The sequence below is a fragment of the Bactrocera neohumeralis genome, chromosome 3 (assembly GCF_024586455.1).
Source record: "Bactrocera neohumeralis isolate Rockhampton chromosome 3, APGP_CSIRO_Bneo_wtdbg2-racon-allhic-juicebox.fasta_v2, whole genome shotgun sequence".
Lineage (NCBI taxonomy): Eukaryota > Metazoa > Arthropoda > Insecta > Diptera > Tephritidae > Bactrocera > Bactrocera neohumeralis.
In genome coordinates this window covers 53153992-53180758 of record NC_065920.1, presented here as the reverse complement: position 1 = coordinate 53180758, position 26767 = coordinate 53153992, and the positions used below count along the sequence as shown (strand labels likewise).

Here is a 26767-nt window from a genome sequence, read left to right as displayed (position 1 = left end):
GGTTTACACACTATGTGTCTAGATATTCTGTCGGATCCTCTTTGCCAAAGTTCATTTCCTCCTCTACTTATACTGAAATACCTCGGAAGACACACCTTTGTCGAACTCAGCTAAGTTACTAGGATTGACATTAAATGCCTTAATGAAATTGTGATGAGCTCAAAACGGTTTGTCGATTTATGAGAACCTGGTGAATACGTACTTAAGAGTTTATCCCAACCAAAGTCGAATTTTTATATTTTTAAATATATTTTCCAAAACCAAAGGTATGACCCGAATCTGCGCCGTTCTCTACTAAAGACCCTCAGAACCTACAGGTTGTACACATAAAGAACTGATGGATGACTTGACCTTCCAGTATAGTAAAGTTAACTAAAATTCGTAACAATAAAGTCTGAAGACCAAAACTTATGGTCCGCATTTATATTTTCTTAAGCCATGAAGTTGTTATGAGATGTAGACTTGTATTAAAGCAATTAATTATTTCATTGTTCCAATGCTCCGACCATGTTTTGAAAAGCTGCAATATTTGCTAGAATTCTTCAGTATATGTAAAAGTGGTAATTTTGGCTTAAAATACCTAAAATGTCCTGAGCAGCAAAAAAAGAAACTGAAGATAGGGAATAAAGTTGTTTTTGCATCAGGCTGTGACTAGTGATGAAAGTGTATTCATAACGATAAATCTGAACGAAAAATCATATGTGAAACCTTACCAACAAACCTAATCTACGTCAAGGTACAATATTAATAATGCCACGGTAATGCTCTGTCTTTGGTGAGATCAGAAGGATGAGCTGTGCCATAAACTTCTAAACGGGATAAACCAATTAGTAATAACGCTACTGGCAACAACTCATCAAATGGAAGTGAACATTTTACAGAAAAATGCTTGGAATTTGCTATTAGATATGAGGCTGATGATGGAAGACCTGCAAAAAACTATATTGGATACAGCGGTTCAGCAGTTTTGCCTCGCCTGCATATTCTGAATACCATAGAATACAGTAATCGGCCTACTGAGCGTACTATTTGCAACACCATCATCCACCTGGAGATCCAGCATTCATTTATGGACAAGCATGCAATGATGAAAATAGCTGACAGTGTACACGTCGCCAACAAGTGCTAATTCGGACTGAGTAGGCAATTGAGAAGCAAAGTCCTCTCTCGACAAACAAAAACCAAACTCTATAAGTCACTCATAATTCCCGTCCTGCTATATGGTGCAGAGGCTTGGGCGATGACAGCAACCGATGAGTCGACGTTACGAGTTTTCGAGAGAAAAATTCTGCGAAAGATTTATGGTCCTTTGCGCATTAGCAGATGGAACGATGAGCTGTACGAGATATACGACGACATTGACATAGTTCAGCGAATTAAAAGACAGCGGCTACGCTGGCTAGGTCATGTTGTCCGGATGGATGAAAACACTCCAGCTCTGAAAGTATTCGACGCAGCACCCGCCGGGGGAAGCAGAGGAAGAGGAAGACCTCCACTCCGTTGGAAGGACCAAGTGGAGAAGGACCTGACTTCGCTTGGAATATCCAATTGGCGCCACGTAGCGAAAAGAAGAAACGACTGGCGCGCTGTTGTTAACTCGGCTATAATCGCGTAAGCGGTGTCTACGCCAATTAAGAAGAAGAAGAAGTACACAAAAAACGACTGGCACGCTGTTGTTAACTCGGCTATAATTGCGTAAGCGGTGTCTACGCCTATTAAGAAGAAGAAGAAGTACACGTCGACGGAGGAGAGTCGATTCGGCACCGTTCGTTGCAAAGCGTACAAAATACAGCTTCTTCAAGATCTGAGCCGCTCGACCTTCACAAGCGACATCGCTTTGCTATATGGGCTCTTAAAAAGTTCGAAGAAATCTGACGTTTTCGAGACAAATTTTGTTCAGCGATGAGGCCCATTTCTGACTCAATTGGTTTTTAAACATACAAAACTACTGCATTTCGGACAAAGAATAAAGAGATTCAAGAGCTGCCATTTCATCCAGAAAAATAAAAGGTTTGGTGTGGTTTGTGGGACGGTGGAATCATCGATTCACATTTCTTCAAATATGATGCGGGTGAAAACGTAACCGTCAATGGCGACTGTTATCGTGCCATGATAACCGACTTTATGCCTGAAATAGAAGCTCGTGATATCGGCATCACTTCCCACACATTGCATCAATCAATAGATTTGTTGAGAGAACACTTCGGTGAGCAGTGAAGCGGTCGATTGGCCACCAAAATCGTGTGATATCATACTGTTAGACTCTTTCCTGTGGGGATATGTAAAGTCTAAAGTCTATGCGAACAGCACCGCTTAGATTGAGGCCTTGGGGCAAAACATTTCTCGAGCCTTTCGCTAGTTACCAACCGAAATGCTCGAACGAGTCATCGAAAATTAGACACTTAGACGAGCCGCGGCCAACATATGGAAGCGATAATTTTCAAAAACATATATGCCAAAAAATATGCTTTCGAATGATAATAAACATTCGCCATTAATTTTGAAGTTTCTGTGTTTTTGTTTACTTTCAAATATTATGTTGTAAAACACTTACAGGACACAGATTCCTCAAGTGATAAAGGAATGAGCTGACCAACATAGGCGCTTAGTAATACAAGTAAACTGAAAAAGTGATCTTATCTGCCTTGGCACGAACCAGGATTGTAGGAAGTCGAGCTTTTTCAAGTGGGAACTGTGAATCGATGAAAATAAATATTGAAGTACTTTTTAAAGCTTAGATCAGATATTTTCTAATTTACTTTTGGAGAATATATGGGTTATCAAAAAGGTTTTTTTATTTTTTTATTTTTTTATTATTTTTTTAATTGACCGAACGGCTGACTATTCCAGCTCTTTCGACCAAAGTGATTTTTAAATTTTTAGCGTGGCGCTCTTTCGTTGTGCGGTGGAAATGGAAACTGTATCGGGTCCATAAACTGCACAAATTTTATTGGCGGTTTGAGATGCATTTTTCCTTTAAAGTGCTGTTTTATCTTTATTTTGGTATTTCACGAACGACTTAAAAGAAACGACAATCAATCAAACATTATTCAAAAAAAAACGATAAAACTTATTTACTGAAAATGCCGCAAGACTTTTTGACAACCATTGTTTTTCATACATGTATTATTTTTAACTAAGAATTTCAGTTTCTGAAATTTTTTTATTTTAAATTTACTTTTATTTAATTGTCCGTTAAATTTTGTTCTAGGTATTTCGCTTCACACATTATTCAAAAAACCTTTATTTACTGTTTACTTTTTATTTGCTTTAAATTTATTTATTTTTCCCCGAAACTTGGGGCACAAAAAAATTCTATAATACGGATATGTACATATTTATGCTACATCTTCTACATTTTTCCTCTAAGGTCTTAACTTGGCTAATTTGCATGAACGTGACATAAACAGAAATAATTATAATATCTATTTTTTGATTCTTTTTATAATCTCTAGGTACGGCTGTTTGTAGTAGAGTACTTGCCTGAAGGTAAACAGAATCATAAAACGTGCGAAAACTTCAGAATTAAGTAATAAATGCGGAAAAGGTGTGAAAACTGAGCAAAACAATAAACGGAAAGCAAAATTTTGTTTACAAACAAACAAAATTCTAATTGCATTAGGGAAATGGCGAGGGTAAAGTTTCCGGAAAGAAAGAAAACTTCGCACAAAGAGAGTATGGTAGACAAGACAGTAAGCGAAATTAATAATTTATGCGGCAAATTTCCATACATACAATTAAGCTGTTAGCTGTTAGTTGGGATAGGTAAGCAGGTAATATTAGTGGAGGGTCATGGTAGAGGGCATTACAGGCATTTATATTTAAAGAACTCCAAGTATTATATAAAAATCCCAACCCAGTATGCTGGCTTAAGCACATTTCTATAAGAAGGCCGTAATAATGTGTAATATTCGCATCTGAAGTTATCAATGAGTCTACAATAAAATGTTGGGGTCAGTCATAAGAAAACCTAACCCAAAAATGCAACGCAACTGGAGCCAAATCCGATAACCATTTACTCCGATAATTTCTATAACGTGGAAACCCCGAGTATATGAGCATAATATTTTTACATAAGGAGCAACTTTTCTTCTATTTTACAAGGTCTGTCGCAAAAGAAACAGGACTGTTAAAAAAACAACAAAAAATTAATATTTTTCAAAAGTTATATTTTTTTATTCAAAGTAGTTTCCTTGTGCTTCGATACAGCGTTTAGCCCGGTCAATTAGCATTTCAAATGAGTGTTTAAGGTCATTTTTCGGAATGCTCTTGAGAATATCGGTCGTCGCCTTTTGGATAGCTGAAATGTCCTGAAACCAGTGTCCTTTCATGGGCAAATGAAGTTTTCCAAATAGGTAAAAATCACAGGGTGCCAGATCAGGTGAGTAGGGTGAGTGATTAATGGTTAATATGGAGTTTTTGTCAAAAAATCAGTGACAAGCGTCAACCGATGACACGGCGCATTATCGTGCAACAGGCGCCAGGACCCTGCCTCACGGTATTGTGGTCGAGCACGACGAATGCGTGACAAAAGACGCTTCATAACACCAAGGTAAACAATACCCTGGGACGAACTCTCGGTGTACAATACCCTCGGAATCGTAAAAACAAATCAGCATTGTCTTTATTTTTGACTTCTGAAGACGACCGACTTCTGATCGTCACAGAGGCCCTCACGACCTTCTTGGAATCGCTTAAACCACTCATGCACATTACTACGGGATAGGCACTGATCACCATAAACTTTTTTCATCATTTGAAATGTTTCAGTAAACGTTTTCCCAAGTTTAAAACAAAACTTAATATTTGCTCTTTGCATTTTACGACCGATGACCAAAAGCTGCTGTCACTTTTTGATCGATAACATCGATTGTAGTTATCCAATTGTCTTAAAATTTTTACGAAATGTCAACAAGAGATCAAACTTTTTATTTCATATACCCACCAATAGGTGGCGCCACCAGAAACAGTTATATTTAAAAAGTTCTGTTTCTTTTGCGACAGACATTGTATAAGGGTATTATTCTTTTAAATCTAAGGTCTAGTAAAATAAATCCATTTTTATTACATTAAAGTGAGAGCTTTATTTAGCAATGCTGCAATCATACTATTTAGATCAAATATGCACCGAAAAACATTTTGAAATTGATCTTTTAATGCCGCTCTTATAGAAATCATCGTTGCTAATGGCAAAAAACTAGGAAAGTCAGTCTTTTACAAGCTTCTCTTGAGGGGTAATTTTTAACAGGTAGTAATCAATTGGAGCCAAGGACGGATTATAAGATGGATATATCAAAACAACCAATTTAAGCTCTTGGAGCTTCTAGAAAGTCACTATCATTGTATGTGGCCTGAAAAAGTTCAAATGGAACACAACTCTTCAGGTATTAACCAATGTTCGCTTCTAAGCAATTGCGTCCTTCAAACGGTTCATAACTAACATTACAGGTTCGAATTAAGTGCTTGATCGTAGGGGAGCAGGTCATAAGAGTTTATTTCCAGCCAAATCCGACAAACATATGAGCAAATCATTCCTGACCATTAAACCTGGCTGGGTCACGAACGTTCTAGATCGACGTTGTCTTAAATAACCCACTTTTCATCACCAGTAATCAACCGCTTCATCGGTTCATTTTTTGTTGCAATTCAGTACCGATTTACTGGCGAAAACTCGGTTTCTTTTTGCGTTAAGTCGACTGACACCTATACATCGTGTTCTGTATTTAAATCGTTCCAAACGGCTTTTTATATGTGCAGTGTTTGGCTTCTGATCAGTCTCGTCGATTTCCATTATATTATCGATGTTTTTAATGCAGATAATTATATATGTATGTTTCTTTATGAGCCATGAATATTCTTTTGTTAACAAACTAGGCTAAGTTTCTCTGGTCTAAGGAGCGGTAAACGCCAGTTCATCAAATTTAATGGTAGATACAGCTAATTTATAGAGTCGTCTGTAATCCCTTTTGAGTTATCTATGTTTATGGTACAACCCTAGTTAGACAGGTCATATATATTAAAAAATTTCTACACAAATGTTCAACCAGATAGTGTTTTTCAGCTGAAACGGTCAAGCACAGTTTTTGTACAACCTTTAAGTGATTTAGATCTTATTACGGCTGAAGTCATAACTGAGATTAAAACTAATACTTTCTACTGTCAAGAAAACCACTTTGAAGGCAAACTTTATAATATCACACATGATATCATTCACGAATGTTTGGGCATGAAAAAGCTCAGTGCAAAATGGTTGCCGCCCGAGCTCACTTTTGACCAAAAGCAGCGACGAATTGTTGATTCAAAACAATATTTAGACATGTTCAACCGTAATAAACCCGAGTTTTTGTCTCGATATGTGGCAATGGATAAAACATGGCGCCATCGTTTTAGTCATCCGAATTGTCTGCGCACGATGAACACGCTCCAAAGCGTGGAAAAACACAACAGTGGGCTGGCAAGGTTTTGGCGTCTGTATTTTAGGATGCGCAAGGAATAATCTTTATTGACTACCTTAAAGAAGGAAGGACCGTCAAAAAACAACTATTAGAAAGCATTATTGGAACATTTGAAAGACGAAATCGCCGTAAGACGGCCGCATCTGAAGAAACAGAAAGCGATGTTTCACCAAGACAATGAACCGTGTCACAAGTCAGGAAAAACGATCCATGAATTGGGCTTTGAACTGCTTCCACATACCCCATATACTCCAAATCTGGCCGCCAGCAACTATTTTCTGTTCTCAGACATCAAAAGAATGCTCCCTGGGAAGAAATTTTCGACGAATTATAGTGAGCCCAATTTTGAAGCAAAATCGTACTACAAAAAAGGTATCGAAAAGTTAGACGGTCGCTATAATCAGTGTATCACTCTTGAAGATCCCTATGTTAAATAAAAAAAAAAGAATTTTTCCAAAAAATGGTAAGCCGGGAACCTTTCAATTGACTTGTTGGCTTTAAAAATACATAATCTACTTCAGCAGTTTTTGCTGCAAACGCATTATGCAAATATATCTTAATACTTTTTTTTATTTTATTTGCCACCGATTTTGTTCGTTCCTCTAATGTCATATAATGCCTAATGCATAATGCATCATTAGTACTAAACTTAAATAAATTCAAGTACATAAATACACACCGACATGAAAACATATCTCTCTAAGTACTTTATTATCGTATTTCACACGATTACCATACCCATTTTTCATCGGTTACCTTACACCTGTCAATTTTGTCATTTGTTGTTGTTACCACACAGTTTCTTGTCACTAATCGAGCAGGTACTTTGATGGATTGCTGCTAATTCCATTTGGATAATCTAATACACTAATTTATAACACACATATAATACATTTGACTGAATGTTATGGCAAAGTTTTCAGATCATTAAAACTGGCAAAGTTTATTTGAAAGTGAGCGGCCAAAAGTTTGTTCAATATTCTGCGAGAAAAAATAATATTATTGGTGGTAATTGACTTTGAGTAAGCCGATTGGAAATTGCACAGGAGTTGATGGAAACATAAGAGTTTTTACTAAACTTTTTACTCTGTGGGAATATAGTATGTAACTAGCAAATTTTGAACACTAAAAATTTAGCTACAACACAGTGGCGAAGTATGTCTAGAGAGTCTGTGTGATATGGAAAAATATGCCGGCTCAATTATATTAACATTAGAGGAGAAATCAATACTGTCATTAGACACAATCTTTGCATTCGGCAAATGAATGAGGAATATTTATAATAGAGCTGATATTTGGAAAACTCTTTGAGCTAATTTTAGGCTTTACAGGAGCTAATAATGGTGACGAAATTACCCGCGATACCAAAAAGACTATATGAAATTAACGTGTGAGAAGCCATATGATTCTTGGTAAAACAACGATATATAATAATAAAGCAGCTTTAGCTCTATAACTTCTTGATCGAGCTGATTTTGGGTCCTTCAATCATAAAGCAGATACTCGTTTTTTGGTCTGAAGTATAATACTTTTATAGAAATTGATTCCCCAGAATAAGCGGCAGTATTCGAAGCTGGAAAAATTCATTCAAATTGAATTGTTGCCGGAATCGCTCTACAAACTGAAATCCAGCGTTGGATTTTCGCTCTTCTGCAAATAATGCATGTTACTAGACTCTGTTCATCGCATCACAGAGATAAGTTGCCGATTCATATCTCGTGGATGATGGCAATCATACGTCTGAGTTCTTTTGGAGAACATCATATAGGATCGTCAAAAATTTTATTTTTGAGTGAAGAGACTGATAGATCTGTTGCGTTTCTCAGCTGGATATCTCAGTTGATGGTTGGTTAATCGGGATCCAAAAAATATGATAGTCAGGTTATATAAAGATCATATAAAGATCCTTAAAAAACTGACAAATTTGGTGTGATTCTGAATTTTGTACCTCGTGGTTAATGGGGATAGTAAAAAACAATCAGCACGAGAAAAGATCATGCGAAGACCAGTAGTTCTGTTCCGATTCTGAAATTGATATCTCGTGATAGATTGCAATCATACGACATCAATTGGAATCGAAAAAGCATGATAGTGCAGTCGTAAAAATATCGTGTTAGTTAAGATCCAATACTCAACATGGTATCACGTGATAAATGGCTATCATACATCAATTGGGATCAGGTCTTGAAAGTTCATGTTAAGGCCAACAGTTCGGTTACGATTGTTAACTTGGGATCACGTGGTTTATAACCGTAATATCATAAGTTCTTTTCGAGAACATCAAACGGTATCAAAAAACTATGATGCCTGAAAGTGAAGGGGTAATGTAATGACCGATAGTTTTGTTCGAATTCCGAATTTGGTTTCTTGTGATTGATGAAGGTCAAACTCTGCGCAAATCCAGGACAGAAATATGATAGACGCTCTTAATGTGGTAGCTCGTAATTAATAGATGTTTTACCCTAAGTTCTTTTCAACCATCGAAAATATACAAAAATCAGATCGAAAAACATCATGTAAAGATCAGTATTTCCTTTCTGATTTTCAGTTTTGTATCCCATTTTCCATGGAGAGAGAAACATAACGTAGTCATATCATGAAAAGATTTTCAATTTGGTATTTTGTGATTGATGACGGTCATACCTTAAGTTCTTCCTGAGGACTTCAATCAAAATCAAAAAAAAAGTCAGGTCCTGAAATTAGTGTGTAAAAGGTTCGATTTTCTCTTAGTAGCTTGTGGTTCGTAACTCAATTTATCAGAAGATGACGTGTAACGAACCATAGATCCGTTCGGATTCTCAATTTGAACTAAGAAAGAGTGAATGAGGTGCGATTGCAAAACTCGTCTATACAAAATTACTCGGAGAATGTTTGTATAGCTAAACAACAACAGCAATAAATTAAAATTATAGTCCCAAGCGAACTCATAAAGTTGTATTTTTGATGCATGTATTTTTGATGCCTCAGATCTACTCTGAACTCAAGTAAGAATCGAACGAAACAATCGCTTGAGCCGTATTGAGGAGTCATATTCATTGATGGGATTGGTGGAAATTTGAGAGTTCAGCCAGTCAAAAATTTTCTTCTCCATCCTTGCTTATTTGGCACTTAACGCCATCTTGCATATAGTGCCCGTAGACATCTTCGGAAGGTGTATGGCTGCGAAAGTTGTTTTCAGACTCAAGAGAATATGGGTTCCGGGTCATTTGGATCATGGAGTCGCTAAATCGAACTCTTTGGGCTCCTTCTCTACCCATATGCCTGTGAGAGAGTTGTGGGTGGGAAGAAGTCTTTGGAGGAGCGGAGCAGTGAGCTTCTTTACGGATTGGTCGAAAATTGGGGAAAGGTTGGTGGAGGGGTTTAATATCAGAAACTCTCTATCAACTACAACTTCAGACTTCTTGACTATTGCAGTGTCTTCCAAGCCGTGGTTGCAGCCATTAAGGAAGCAATAGATTTACTCTAGGGATCTCTTTCCCCTCAGTGAGGCTAGCTCTGCCTAGTTTTGGGGCTTTTAAGAGGCCATTGCCTTATTGGCGTCCACGTTGTAAGGTTGGGAATCTTACCAGACGCCATCTGTAGCAGCAGTATGGAAGAAGATGAGGTGGAAACTACTCAACACTTTCTTTCACTTTCACTTCACTTTCTTTTTGACTGAGTATGGAAAATTTAAACACTATGCAGTTCGTACCTTCAGACATCCTACCGAACTGGCGGGAGTGGAAATTAAACGATTGTGCAAATTTGTATTAGCTTCTAAGCGTTTTGCTAATTTATAAGTTTGAACACAGGAGTTCTTCTCTTTTATGGTTTCACAAAGGACTACATACATATGTTAGTCCACGTGTGATCTCTCTAAATCAATCAACTAATATAACCTAACCTTCCTTATTTGTTACAACAATTTTCCATCTCTTATGTCCATATAACGGCATAATAACCGTTGTAACGTCACATTGATGCAATTTGAAAAGTGCGAACGCCTTGAAATATGCAACAGTTAAAGTGTGAACGAATGTGTGTAAGTAAAGCAAAACTTAAAGGCAACATGCTGAGCTTGAAACGCGCTCACACATGGAGGAGGTCAATTCACAGCGTTGCAAGTGTGCATGCAACAATTTATTTTTATGTTGTTATTTTTTTTTCTCTTTTTTATTTTTTATATTTCGTTTTAATTTTTTTTTGAAATCTTTTTGTTATTCTTGCCACAACACATTATACTTGTAAACACATGTTTGCCTCATGTGCAGGCGGCTGTCTGGGTGACTTGCTTTTCGTTGCAATTGTTTGCGAATATGAGAATTTAATTTCTTTATTGAAAAAAAATGGTTGGAGGCGACAAGTACCTACATGTATATATACACACATATTCATATATATATATAATATGAAACGGAAATATCAGCGACTAGTTGCCGCTGTAACGGTGATTCTTCGCGGTCATGTGGCACGTTTAAATATTATAACTTCACGCTGCTATCACAATGGCAATTTCAAGCAGCTCAACTTACAGCGCAGGCGACATATAAACATATACACGCACACATACATATGTATGCAAGTGTGTGTAGAATAAATACGCGCATTTGCGCCCGCCATAAAAGCACTAAGAATAGCAGTGATAATAATAGGTATGTGCAGCATAAAAGACAGTATAAAATTGCACGACAATTACGGTATTTCAGTGCAATACACATACACACACACTCTTATGTGCTTTATGTATTTTTTTCAGCGCGCTTTTATTAAAGCTAAAGCGTTGACCAGCAGACGAGCATCGCTCAAGCTGTGCTGCTGCGGCTACATATTACCGTTGTTTCCATTTGAGCGCTTCGTTGCATACGCGTTGCATGCATCGCTGTTCAACAACGCCCTTCTGGCAACACCTTACACCCGGGCATTTGTTGTTATTGTAATTTTTTACTGTAAAATTCATTTATTTCATGCGTTTCGAAAAAAATGCAACCCCCGGGGTCTATAAATATAGCAACGGTGCGGTGGCGAAATTGGCAAGTGGAAAATTGCACATATTAGGGTGGTACTAAAACTGAATAATGATTTTTCAAATTTATTTTATGGATTTAAAAAAAAAAAATGCAACTGCTTTTGTTATAAAGTGTGTTTCGGAAGGGGAAAAATTAAAAATTGGTAAAATTAGGGTGGTACTAAAATTGAAAAATTATCTTTCAAATTTATTTTATGGATTAAAAAAAATGCAACTGCTTTTGTTATAAAGTGTGTTTCGGAAGACGAAAAGTTAAAAATTGGTAAAATTAGGGTGGTACTAAAACTGAAAAACAAATTCAAATTTATTTTATGGATATCAAAAAATTTTCAACTGCTTGTATTGTAATATTTGTGCAGCGGACGGTGAAAAACCGAATATTGGTAAAATTAGGGTGGTACCAAAATTGAAAAATAAATTTTCAAATTCAAATTCAAATTTTCAAATTTATTTTATGAATGTGAAAAATAAATCAACTGCTTGTGTTGTAATATGTGTGTTGCGGAAGGTGAAAAACAATTTTTTTTTAAAATTAAGGTGGTTCTAAAGCAGAAAACTATTATTATTTTTTTCATTTATTTCATGGATTCGAAAAATATTGCAACTGCATGCGTTCTTACGTATTTGTGTTGAGAAAGAAACTTGCAAATATTAGGTGGTGCTAAAACTAAAAATAATTTTTTTCTTTTAATTTAGTGTATGGATTTAAAAAAATCAGCATCACGTGTTATACATATTTTTTGGAAGTTGGTAAGCAGTAACTCGAAATTATTAGGGTGGTTCTAAAACTGTAAAGTATTTTTTTAAATTTACTTCGTTTAATTCGTATGTTATATGTCATTTGTGTTGAGTAAAAACCTTGCAGTTGGTGAAAAAATTTGCAAATATTAGGGTGGTGTGAAAACTAAGGAAAAATTGTTTGCATTTATTTTATAAGTTTGAAAAAAATTGAGCTCTATGTATTGTAATATATGTGTGTAGAGGAATATGTAAAGCCGAAACTTGGAAATGTGAGGGTGGTTCTAAAATACATATTTTTTTCAAAAATAAATTTTCAATTTATTTTATCGGTTTGATAAAATGCAAGAGGATGTATTATAACATATGCGTATAAAAAGCAAAAATTTTCAAATGTTAGGGTGGTTCTAAAACTGGAACTTCAATTATTTTTCGAAAGAATGCGCTAATTTCTAATGAATTTTCTTTAGTAGAAAAATATATTATAAAAAATTTGCCTTTTGGATAGGGTTAGGGTGTGTCGAAAAGTTAACAAGCACAGAATTGAAAATCGTATTTTATTTTTTTTATATAATTAACAAACAAAATCTATATTACATACCCACAGAGATATTTATATAATTTTTGCGCCGGTTTTAGGCAGTTAAAGCAATCTGAGGGTGGACTACTATTTAGCATACTTTACTCCATTCCAATTGAGAAAAGGATTTTATACATGCTTTGACAGCGATATTTCCGATTTGTAGAACCAAATTGGAAATATTGCTAAATAAAAATTTTTAAGTGCCACCCTAATGATGTTCATACATACTATATAATGCATGTGCAATGATTTCTATGCTGCGCTTTTAGCGAGCATAAAAATAATACACATGATAGCGAAGAACTACCAAAACAACAACAACAACAACAATAATAGCTACAACAATAGCCGAAAGCATCATAAAAACTTGCAATGACTAAAGGAAAAATGACAAAAAAATTGTTTGGAAAATATGCAACAAAATGAAAAATTGCAACAACAACAATTGACTATGTTTATTTATAAAGCCATGTTGCTCGCATATGTTTGCACAACAACAACAATAATGTCATGCAAAAACAACAGCACATGGCAGACCACTTGGTTGCACAATGATACCGCTGAACGCCCTTGCTGTGCACCCTTGTAGTGGTTGTTGTTGTTATTTACAGTTGCAGGTTGAACACACATGCTCGCAAGTTTACAGCTGTGTTCGGAATTTAAGTAGTATTTAAAAAAAACTGATTAGCGTTTCGCTTGACTTGTCTGTGATCCGTGGACTGGTGAAGGCATCTTTGAGAATGACTCTCTCAGTTCTTTCTTCGGATTCTGTGAGAGGTTTTACTTCTGTCAAAACGTTTCAGTATTTGTCAGACTTACTCAGAGTTAGAGGCATGAGTTCGGTGCTCTGGCTGGCTTCAAACTAAGTCAACTGTTTATAAATAGCTTAAGACTGTGGACCTTGAAGTCCTCTGTGAGTTGGACACCACTCTACAGGAAAGTCATCGATCAGAGGTCGGGTGTTTTAAAGTGATTTCAAAAACTGATACTTTTGGACTTTTCTGACTCCTTTTCGAAGTCTTTTTGAGCAGAAAGTTCACATATCCAAGAGATAAGCTTTCCTAAGTCTGCGGTAAGTTTACTATATCACATGTTGATCTAGGAGGAACGAAACATGGTCCCGATTTTTAAGTTTCAAGCCAAGTTTTTGTATATCGATACGCGGAATAATCGATCTGGCTCAAATATTGTGAGACATGCCCTTTCATTATGCCTTTTCTACAAATAATATAAACTGTCTGAAGTCAGTTGGCTCACGGATTATATCAAACTTCTGAGACTCTAAATAAAGTCGAGTTGGACCTCTTTTCTATTAAGAGTACGAGTTTTCGGAAGTCAGCTGCCTCACACTTTATGTGGAAGGTTCTAACTTATGAGACCACGATATAAGTCAAGCAGAACTGCCTTCTAAGACGAAATTTAATTTTTACCTCGAAGATTGCAGGCAAGAATATAATCACTTTTAGCTGGGTAGAATTTCTATATTATTTAGGATCTGCTACAGTATTTTTTTAGCAATTGAGTCTATTTGAATATGTTTTTTTAATTCTTTAATAAGGCTTTTAGTGCTTTATCAATGTATTGACGGCCAGGAATGTGTAGTACTATGCAAAGTAAAACCCTCAAATTAATGAAAAAATAATGAATTTCAATTTACTAAATCTTATAAAAGAAATTTCTGAATCCATACTATAAAGCTCTCCTAATCTTATTATATCCAGCTTAAAGTACATATTTGGTCACGTTATAGCTATTGAAATATTTTTCAACTAATATTATACAAATATAAAATTATTAAATTTATTTCCACCACAACTGTACTTTTAATAGCATTTATATGTATACCCGATGAGAATTTTTTTTTTTGAAATTTTCAGAGAATTAACAGATCAATGAAACAGTCGCCAGCCTGACACATAGATGAAACTACTGAAATCAAATCCGTATGATTTTTAGTTAGTCCTAACCTTCGATGAACGCAGTGGACGCTCAAAAGAGTTTGTTACGGACGAAAATACCTAAAATATTCCACAAAATAATTTTGGATGACCGTAAAGTGAGTTTGTTCGAGATAACTGAGACCCCAAAGATATCAAAGGAACGTGTAATATACATACATAGTATCATTCACGAATAATTGGGTATGAGAAAGCTCTGTGCAAAATGGATGCTGCTCGACCTCACTTTTGACCAGAAACAACGACGAGTTGATGATTCGGAGCACTGTTACAAGATGTTCAAACATAAAAAACCGAGTTTTTGCGTCGATATACTAGATGAAGCATGACTTCAACATTTCACTCCGAAGTCCAATCGATAGTAAAGCGAGTGGACTGCGCTCTTTGACCCCGATTCAAAACAATAAAAACTAAACTGTCGACTGTCAAGGTTATGGCGTCTATATTGTGGGCTGTGCATGTCATCGTTTTTATTGACTTACTTAGAAAAGGAATCACCATCAACTGAGGCTATTATGTAGCGTTATTCGAACGTTTGAAAAACGAGATCATCGAAAGACGGCCTCAACTGAAGAAAAATAAAACGCTGTTTCACCAATACATTGCATCGTGTCAGTGAAAACGATGGCAAGAATCCATAAATTGAGCTTCAAATTGCTGACATATCTACCGTATTCTCCGGAACTAGTTCACAGTAACTATTTTCTGTTTTCAGATCGCAAAAGAATGCTCGCTGGGAAGAAATTTTCGTCGACTGAAAAGATGATCGCCGAAACTGAGGCCTATTCGGCAGCAAAGGACACCAATCGTACTACAAAATTTGTATAGAAAAGTTGACGAATCGCTATAATCAGGGTATCAAACTTGAAGGGAATAAAATGTTGAATAAAAAAAATGAATTTTGCCAAAACTCTTGCTATAGTAGGCCGGGAACTTTTCATTTGACCGATTATTTGCAATTTCGATACTTAGCGAACAGTGTAGAGTAAGACTATTGCGTGCGATTTCGTTATTTATATATTTCTCGTAAAGAAAAATTATTAATAAAATCTGTTATGATATACCAAAAATCAAAATAATACCAAAGAAAATTTGTTTTTGTGTTTACATCATTATTACATATGTATATAAAGCGATCAATAGAAATACACTACTGTTCTTTTTCTTTATTGGCACAGACACCGCTTAACCGGTTATAGCCGTGGGACACAAGTAATGTAATATAATTAAGTGGCGAACTTTTTTTCTTATTTTCAAATTCATTGGAAACCATATTTGAGTTCATTAAATTTCCTGCAGGGCATGTGCATGGTGTAAATGCGCCCATTCCACCGCAGGGCATTATTGCTGTGATATCTCAAAGTGTAGAAAAATACATGCCCCAATAAAATTGCAACGCACTGAGCTTTAAAATTAAATATTTAAACAATGCCGTGCGCTAAATTTTTATAATAAAACTGCGATTTGCTGGCTGCGTGTATTTTATTTTATTTTAGATTGTGCGTTTATGCTTTGTGAATCATTGCAATGCGAATTTTTAGCGATTTAATGTATTAAATTTTTTTTTATCACAGAAAGAAGATTTTTTTCATCATAGAAATAAGCGCAACAGCAATACGGATATGTTAGAGGACATCGATAGCACTGGGTTGCAACGCAAGTGCTGCCAGTTTGTTAGAACAACTTCTACAGTTCTAACCACTACTCTCCAACGCTGTCGTATCGAACAGAGCTATTATATGTAAGATCTGGTATTCGCTTACCAATGACTAAGCTATTTCCTAGCGAAGAAGATATTTTATCGGCTTCTGATTACTTTTGTAGAGTCTATACCACATTGGAAACAACTTTCGCTAGAATAGTCTCTATCAAATTTCTTAAGCGGCGTCGATGAGAGTAAATCAAAAATTATATTACCAAAATATGAAGTCGAAGATAACATGACATTTGGGTATGATTAGTAATTACCAACTTCTCTGTCGTATTTATAAGACTCGTAGATTTATGACATAAGCACTTCAATGGATTACTTACCTCTTCGAAACTTTATAAGTTTCATAAACAGTAAAAAAGTAGGAACAACTCCAAAATATCCAAATAACCATCAGGGTTATTTCATGTGGTTATATTTTCTAAACGAAGCTGGTATTTTCATAGTACAGGAGGCTCTTAATAAAGAAAATTTACAAATATGGTGATCAAAAGGACCAGAAGAACACACATGACGTTGGATTCGGACACTACGAAAGCAATATATACGAGTTTATTTGGCAATAAACTGTAGAAATTAACTGGTTTCAGCCATATATCGGGGTTTGAGGGCTGGTTTCGGCAATCTGACATGAATATAATAGATCATGTTTCGGCAAATCGCCAAATCGCCAAATCGACAATATTCAAGATCTCGGAATTATGGCAATAGACTTATATCTGTGATACTAAGATTTCGAGTCATGACCACCACCACCTCTGTTAATGACGATAACATCGAAAAAGCAGTGCTTTAAAATCATCATGCTAGCAACAGGGAGCTAGCACACGATTTCTATGTTATGAATATAAGGCGGAGAGAAGTTCACAACATAGTGGTTTGGATATAGTACTCAAAAACATTTATTGATTTTAGGTATAAAGCATGCCAATATAAGACTCGTACTAAAATACAAGCATCTTTTGCAAAAGCGAGTAGAAGTCGCAAAAAAAGAATATTGGCAACATAGCTAAGACTCTGTATTCAACAAGGGTCTCATACTTGTGACGAGACATCAATTTATGAATATGATGTGGCAACTCTCCAATAATCGCGTGAATGGCGCTCCAAAAATGAGCTGAAACTGAGAATCAATCTTCTAAAAGGATGTACCGCTGCTGATATTCATATTACGTTACATCGCGCTCGCGTGTTGGCTCCCATTTCACTATTGACAGTCATAACTTTGAAGTAGTAGATAATCCAACACAGAATAACTCTTGCCAACAGGTGCTACTTCAGACTGAGTAGGCAACTGAGAAGAAAAGTCATCTCCCCACGAACAAAGACCAAACTCTACAAGTCACTCATCATCCTTGTCCTTCTGTATGGCATGGACGATGACAACATCTAATGAGTCAGCGTTACGAGTGTTTGAGGGAAAGATTCAGCGGAAGATTTATGGTTCTTTGCGCATTGAAAACGGCAAATATCGCAGTCGATGGAACGATGAGCTCTACGAGACATAGTATACATAGTTCGGCAGATTAAGAGACAGAGTCATGTCGCCCGAATGGATGAAAACAGTCCAATTAGGAGAGTATTCGACGCAGTACCCGCGGGGGGAAGCAGAGGAAGAGGAAGATCTCCACTTCGTTGGAAAGACCAGGAGGAGAAAGACCTGGCTAAACTTGGAATCTCCAATTGGCGTCAAACAGCGAAAAGGAAGAACGACTGGCGCGCTGTTGTAAGCTCGGCTATACCCGCATAAGCGTGTCTTAGCCAATAATGCATAAGAAGACATGGCCGTTTTGAGACTTCTAAGTGAATTAATTGGGCAAAAATGACCGGATTTGTGGACAGATAATTCGTAGATTTTTCACCACGATATTCCTCCATCACATTCTGGCATGATTAAGACTGAAATCTTGACCAAACACGAAACCGTCATCAACGCCATTCAACGTATTCTCCAGAATTGCCACTCTGTGACTATTTTCTGTTTTCGAAACCGAAGAATCTATATCGGTGAACGCGCCATGAGTTCATTGAAGCCTTTAATTATCATTCGCTGAAGGTCATCTAAGCCGAGAGTTTTAATAAGTATATGGAAAAATGGTTTAAGTTTTGCCATAGTAGTATTGGCTCAGAAGCCTATTTTGAAGGCGAAAATAAGGATTTTTATTAAAATATGTGAAAGTGTGACTTTTTTGTCAGTTTTATCACATTTGATCAGATGTTATAAGAAACTTTTGAATGAATCTGCCTCAGAGTTTTAGCTCGGTACACAAGTCCAGAAAATTCCCTTTGACACTCGAAGAGACTGTAGGAATATGATAGGAATTAGTATTCCGGTCACAGTCTGGTGGCTACACACACCCGCAGAATGGGGTTTACAGATCGAGAAAACTGTAGGGAATTACTGGTGCAAGACATCAGGGAAACAATGGACCATCTCTTGTGCACTTGTCGCACATTGGCAAGACTACGCTGTAAGCATCTGGATCCCCACGGTATGATACCTGGAAGAGTTATCGATAGTGAAGTCACAGAGTCTGTTGAAATTCGCGTAAAGCGCAGGCATCCTGAAAAATGACTACTTCTCTAGGACCTAGTAACTGGACTCCATCTGGTATCGCGAATGGCCTAAAAGACTAACCTAACCTAGCATTTAGCGCGATATATTAAGAATCGTACTTTTACATATGTAAGACAATATCGTTTATTCTTAACTTCTTTTGATCATTATATGTACATACATACATATAATCCTGCTTAGTTTCGCTCTCTTTCAGCTACACCGTTAACTGAGCATAACAGTGACATATTTCTTTTAGAAAATCACTGCCAACTAACACATTGTTCCCGAGCAAAAGTAGAACAGCTAAAGGTCAGTCAGCTGCAATGCGCACCTGCCTACTTACTTATGCAGATATTTAAGTAACTAAGTACGTAGAGTGATTTTGAAAGTCACTGTCAAAGCTGGTATGAGTTATTATACCTACTATCCATATGTATGTATGTATGTATACGTAAAGGTATAAAGCAAAAGTGAAAGAAGGTGATTGCAGTAAAAGGGAAATTAAATGGTGTTAAGGGCAAAAGAAGTAGTAAAATATGCCACAACTAAGTCCCAGTGGAATGGAAGGAAAAGCTGAAAAAGTTAACTAAAGAAATATATACTAGTAAGTGTACTTTATATATGTACATATATAAATATATGGGTATATAAATAGGTGACTAGTGGTATAAAAACTAAGCCAATAGAGCAAAATGTGCTGAGCAGGTTATGACTGATGGCGCTGAGTATAAGGTATAACCGCACAGCTGATGTGTGTTTAACCTAACTAATGAAATAACTGTAATTTTTCTTTAATGAGAACTTTGCTTTGCTAGAGATGGAGAGATAGTGAGAAAAAGAGAGACATGTAGAGTGAGAGAAGGAGGAAGTGCGAGGAGGAGTTGAGTGAGTTTTTCTATGTAGCGGGCGGTCGGTCACTGCTAACCCATACAAAAACAAAATATCATTAATAATATGACTGGTCAGTGGTGTCAGCAACAGCAAGAACAGTCTAACAGCCATTCTGTAGCCTAACAGCGTGACAAATGCTAATTAAGGTTGATGAATTGCCAACAGCACATATGTTGGTGTGATTAAGCGACGCAGCAGGGCAGTGCGGGTGGGAAGCGCCGGTGGAGAGAGTGCAAAAATATTCGTTTTGCGACATAGCCGAGTTGGTCAGTGTTCGATGACTTATGACTGAAAGCATATGTGTGAATTTTTTTATGGACTTGTTGTTGTTGTTGTTGTTGTTGTAGAAACATATGCGCAAATTCTGCCATTTCACGTCACACTTTTTACAACCGCTGACCTTAATGACAATTAAAGTGTATGTTATATAAAGTACTTGCATAGATATAAACGCAGGGATACATATATACAATATATACATTATGGTGTTTTTTTTATTTTTAAACTATTAATTTTTTTGAGTCCCGTCACGAAATTTTCTTGGAAATACCCTAAAAAAAAATTCCCTGAAAATTTTAGCTCTTAATATTAACATTAAGAACTGGACCAAGGCCTATAAAAATTTTCCATAGAAAATACACAACAATCCTGAGTTTTTATCTTTAAATTCCTACAAATCAGAATTATGTTATGGCATCGCTTTAACTTTAGACGCATATTTCTCAGAATTGTTCACTCTACAAAAGTGCCCAGTGCAACAAAGTCGTAACTCACACCGGCGAGGTAGTACGAGGCTCTAAACCCGATTTTTCCAAGAATTTCGCAATTTTTTGTATAAATCTCGTAAATGACAGGAGCTATAGAAAAAATGTACATGACAAATTTGTAGGAAATTTTATTTGCTATAAAAAAGGTTCGAGGTCAAAATCGCTATCATTAATACTTCTCGAGATATTCAGCTTTTTAAGTAAGGCTGTATGCAATTTTCATAGATTTTTTAATACATACCATCTATAAAAATTCTTTAAAGCCTTACTTACTTATTTATTTATATATTACACACAAAAACATATACATATATAGCTTCTTAGCTATCTATATAGCATAGAACAATAAGCCATCAATTACACACAGTGCTCAGTTTAATGGAGTTAATGAGTATTACTTGCACCTGCTGGCTGTAAGTTAGCCAGGAATTATATCTACCATACATATATGTATTGTGCTAATAATAGCGTTTAGAAGTGCTAATTTTGGTGTCAGCGAAACGTCAATAAAATCAAAGGAATCAAAAATAATAATAAACACAGTATGATCGTCGTTCGAAATCCAATGGGAAGTCAATGACCCAGCTATTTGCTATGGTCCACGGATTTATATGAATGGTGCATGAACCAGCAAAAATATTTTGCGAAATTTTTTTTACGCAATTTAACAACAGTTAATAATAGAATTGGCCCACATTTGTCTATTATGTGTTTATTATTTGTTCCTACAATTTAAGGGGGGGTAAGGTTTGTTTCGTCGAAAAAAGACCTTTTTTCGTGATTTTTTTTGGAAAAAATTATTGCTGTAGGTTTATTTTACTTATTATTATATGAAAGTACAACATTTGAAGGATACTTAAAAAAAGTTTTATCGAAAAATAGCGAGGAATAACGGATTTATAGTCGATCTCTGCAGGCACCTCGAAAAAAAGTTTTGGTGCGGTGACCAGCCTACAGCATCACTGGATCATCTGAAACCAAAAAATCAAAATGCTTTCTTTAGTTTAATAGTTTATCTTTCAATTGACGTTGAGTTTTTTTTTTTAATTTTTCAATTTCTCAATTTTTGGTACCATTTTCAAGCCAAAATGTTGTTATTGTAAAATTCTTAGAAATTAAAATTTTTGGAAAAACTCGACGTCATTCGAGAGCTATATATATGTAGAATATTTGTACAAAATTTCAAAACGATCGATGCCGTAGTTTTTTCTGTAGGCTGGTCACCGACTTTAAAAATGACGTATTTGGGAAAATCGATTCAAAGTTTTGTACACTCAGCGCAGGTAGCTGGAAGGCGCGCAAACCTGAGTTAGAGATACCGTTATTCAACCTACTGTAACCTCGTTAGTTTTTCTCCGAATGACCTAAAACTTTAACACAATATTCTTGAGATGTAAAAATGGTTCAGAAAGCAGTCTCAAAAAAAATTAACATATGAAAATAATAATAAAAAATGGTACCAATTTTTAAAAAAAGTTAGTCTTAGAAACCATTTGGAACAGTTTATCTATGTGGAGTTTAACGACTTCTGCAGATAGACGTACCACTCGTCTAACAGTTCGAGTAGGAGACCACGAGCGATCGGGCGAAAACTTACAAATGTTAGGTACTTAACTGTGGTTAATTACAACAAGTGTTGTGATAGGTAGAGAGAAGAGATATTTTTGCAATCAAAGTGTTAAGGAGTTACGCCTATCTAGACCCCTCAAAAACCTAGCTTAAACAATTTGTTCCAAGAGTAATGAAAAACGAATCGAATTTCTCTCTTAAACATGTATTTAAGTTAAAAAAAAGTATAGTTATTTTTATACAAAACTAGAGGAACCGTCCACGCTTTTCTGTGGCTGATACATAGATAATACTACAACTCAAAGTAGGTGCCTCGCAAGTTCATAATCCAACAAAAACAACGAATAACTGATTCTGAGAAGTGTTTAAGTGCTCTCTAATCGGAATAAAGCCGAAATTTTTCGTCGGTGATAGAAACATAGCTCCATCATTTCCCACTGGAGTCCAATCGACCGTCATTCTAGCGGACTTCACATGATGAACCGGTTCTCAGACGTGGAAAAACGAAAAAGGCGGCTGGAAAGGTTATCACATCAGTCTTTTGTGATGCACATGGTATAATACATACTCAACGACTTATTACTGAGCTAGTTATAATCATTGGGTTGGTTAGTTGGTTGGAAAGGGTAGCAAATAAGCGCTCCCGGGTGGTAACCAATTTAAGGGTTATCAAGAAACTCAGTGGATTTGGCAAATACATTACTCTTTTCTACCCCCAGCTGCTTAATGTCTCTTAAATTGGAGTGTTTTGAGTCGTGACTGAAAACTGGGCATTCCCATAGTTCATCCATTTAAAAAGACGGTTTTAAAGTTTTACTTCTTGGAAAGGCCTGACACAAACGCTTCAGCACTGGACTGAGTGGACAGAAATATGGTACTTTGTGTTATAATATCAATTTAAGGACCCTTAAGTGTTGTTTAAGCCAAGAAAAAGAAACAATAAATTTTTTAAAGTTCCTAGACTGGTCTAACATCTTAAGAATATCAAGATGAGATAAATTTTCTGACTCAAATTTGTAATCCTTAACTATCAGTGTAAAGTATTGGCCTTTTGGACTATTAAACTATCATAGGAGGTAATGGTCACAGTAAACTTTATAATAGCTTCCACAAGAATGTCTGTAGCTTTTTAAAAGTACGAGTAGTGCAGAATCGGTTATCATAGTTTTAATACAACCTAAGTACAATTTTTCAATTAACATAGGAAAAGTGGACAAAAACAACTATATCACTCTTAATGGAATTATATGGAGTTTATGCTACGGGCCTTACCAATAGCGTTTGAAGTCCTTTAAGGAGCCCTCAGTAGCTAAAGATTACACAAAAACCTTTTCGGAACCATTTCAATAAAGCTGCTTACGAAAAAATCCACGATTTATAGAGGTCATATGCATAAATAGTTGTGATTCAATCGCGGTGAGCTCACTGAAACGGTGGCCAAACCAAAATTGACGATCAAGAAGTTTGTTGAAATCAGCAGGGAATCATCTACCATAAGCTGCTTCATGTTTTTAATGTGGACCTGAGTTTATCAATCGCTTAGAAGCGGCCAGCTTTGGCCAATAGAAGAGAAAGGGTGTTCAATTCGGACAACGCCAGGTCACACAAATCAATAGAGACTCACTAGGTTCCCATATATCCAACTTCTAATCCATATAGTATAGAACTATCTGTTCCTATTTAAGGCGAATGATTTTGCACAGTCAAAAGCAGCTTCATAAAATGGACTGTCCTAGTTTTCTGGCGATAGGGCCTACTGAGTGTACTAATCGCAACACCATCATCCATCTCGAGATCCAGCATTTATTATTGGATAATATTTAACCGAATAGAGCACGAAAAAAATAAGGCAGCCGTAGCTGAGAGTGTACACGAAGACCGTGGAGAGTCTATTCGGCGCCGTTCGCAGCAACTCGGACTGACATATGGAGCGCCCTTTACGTCGAGATCTCAAATTAAAAGAAAATTACAGAAAATAGCTTATGCTAGAACTGAAGTCGCCCAATTTTCGTAAGCGACATTGGTTCATTCTATGAACTCTTGCAAAGTTCCACAAAAAACCGACGTTTTTGGGCCAAATTTGTTCAGCGACTCGGTCCATTTCTGGCTCAATGGGTATCTAAACAAGCGAAATTGCCACAATTGGGACGAAGAACAACCTGAAGAGATTCAACAGCTGCCATTTTATACACAAAAAACAACGGTTTGGTGTGGTTTATGAGCCGGTGGAATCAACAGTTCATATTTCTTCAAAAATGATGCCGGAGAACGTAACCGCCAATGAGGATCGTTATCGCGCCATGATAACCGACTATTTGATGCTTGAAATTGAAACTCGTGATCTCGGCGACATTTGGTTTCAAGAAGACGAGGACCACCGCGGAAAACATTGAAAGAGGTAATCTTCAAAATATAAATGTCAAAGAATGTTCTTTCGAATGACAATAAATATTACCCATTAAATTTGAAGTTTCTGTGCTTTTTCTTTAATAAAGGTAGGGAAACTCGATATGGATCACCTTTTATGTAATATCGATTTAAATAAAAATAGCAATCACTTCAATGATTTTTTCGTTGCGGCTCAATAAGTGTGCATTATCTCATCTAACGACCTCAACGCAGAATTTTCGAAATGATGTAATGACTGACCGCTTATTCAACTCATTGAAATGCTAATCGAAACTACACAAACAAAAAAAGAAAAACATCAAGTACTGCAAAGAACAACACAACTCACATTAGCGCATTAATAAATGAATCACACTTTTCGCATTTTCCCAAAGAGACTAAAGCAAAATCGCCGATTGCTAATGAAGCTAATTTGACTTCGAGTTCGGCGGCTTTATGCATCATTTGCTTTAAACAAAGGCAAAGCATGCAGCAGCAACAGCGCTGATGTTGTTATTGTTGTTGCTATTGTGTGCCTGTGAAGAAGGAAGCAGACATGCGAAAAGTGGCAAAGTTGCTCGAGCTTACGCACAGCAAATATTTACACGCATATGAACACAAGAGCGGCACACACACACAAACACACAAACACATGCACGCGGAAAACTGCAGAAATAAACATAAATAGTTGGTGAGTGCGTTTGTGCTGACTTTGTGCGTTTTTATGCATGCACCATTTGTGAGCGATTGCTCCCTTTGAGCGCGTCAATGGGGCATGCAACCACACGCAGCGTTTGGATGGAAAATAAATGTAAAAATGTTTGTTTGTATGCGAGAAGTTCAGCAACCTCATATTGCAACTGTTTTAAATGCTTCTGAACAATAATTGCAAAAATGGTGGAAAGTAAAATTTAGAGCTATGCCTCCATGACTTTTTGATTTGATATTAAATAGCATTGTGATGTCAATAAAAATTCACAACTCACCTTAATTTCACTACAAAATACTATGCTTGATGCTCCCTTATATTTGTAAATTAACTGAAAGAAAGAAAATTTTAGGAAACAATTAGAATATTTTGTTGTAATAAGTGAAAAAAACTAATTTTTATAAAATATTTAAGTTAGGTTAGGATATTTGATTACGAAACCAGAAAGCGAAAGATACGCCTATATAGTCACATATCTATTGACCATACATTCCAAGTCCGGTATACAGGGTCCAGCACTCGAAGTGTAACCAACCGAAGTGTAATTAAAAAAGCCATAAATTCGGTTTGGAAAATTATTTTTATTTATTTTGAAGTACAAAATGTGTGAAAATAATCATAAATTCGGGACCAATTCACTTTTGTTCGATATGACCACCTTTTGCCTTAACTATGGCCTTGAGACGGTCAAAAAACGAATTGCAAGCTGCCCGAATGTGACTTGCCGGTATTTTGGCCCACTCACGGACAATGGCTTTCTTCAGCATCTCGAGACTGGTGTACTTTTTACTTTGGACCTTGCTCTCCCAAATGGCCCATAGGGAACAAGGCATTGTATTCGCATCAGGTGAATTCGTGAGTCATTGTGTTGTCGTAATGAAGTTCGGAACGTTGTTTTTCAGCCATTCTTGGTTCACTCGCACCTTGTGAGACGGTGCTGAGTCTTGTTGAAAAGTCCATGGTTTGCGACCGAAATGTTTGTTTGCCCACGGCTTCAAAGCAGCCTCCAGAACACTTTCCCGATAATATGTCGCTTTTACTTTGACGACAGGCTCGATGAAAACAATTGGAGAGCGCCCATCTGCGGTGACAGCGGCCCAAACCATTATTTGTGGCGGGTGCTGCCTCCTGGTGGCCAACCGATGACTTAGATTCTCGTATGAACGGTCGGTCAAGTAAACCCTATCATTTTGAGAGTTTACGAATTGCTCAATTGGAAACAATTTTTCGTCAGAATACACAATTTTCGGAATTAGACCGCTTTCGGCCAAGCAAAGCAACTGCTTCGCTCTCTCAAGTCTTACTTGTTGCTCCTTCGGTGTGAGATCATGGGCCTTTTGGAACTTGTAAGGCTTGACCTTGAGCTCATTTTTCGATATGCGTCGGATGCTGCGGTCGGATATTTTCAGTTCTTTAGCCATTTGATTGGCACT

General features: G+C 36.5%; 1 protein-coding gene across 6 annotated transcripts in view; it reads right to left on the bottom strand.

Annotated features, from left to right (window-relative positions):
* Positions 1 to 26767, bottom strand: part of LOC126754185 (beta-1,4-glucuronyltransferase 1) — a 360239-nt gene that overhangs the window by 163711 nt on the left and 169761 nt on the right. For 5 of the 6 annotated variants that reach the window (XM_050466143.1, XM_050466146.1, XM_050466147.1 and 2 more), the window contains exon 4: positions 25612 to 25665. The exons of the other annotated variant lie outside the window; for it this stretch is intronic. The gene's annotated coding sequence lies outside the window, so the exon portion shown is untranslated. The remainder of the gene's footprint in view (positions 1 to 25611; positions 25666 to 26767) is intronic. 6 annotated transcript variants of the gene reach the window in all.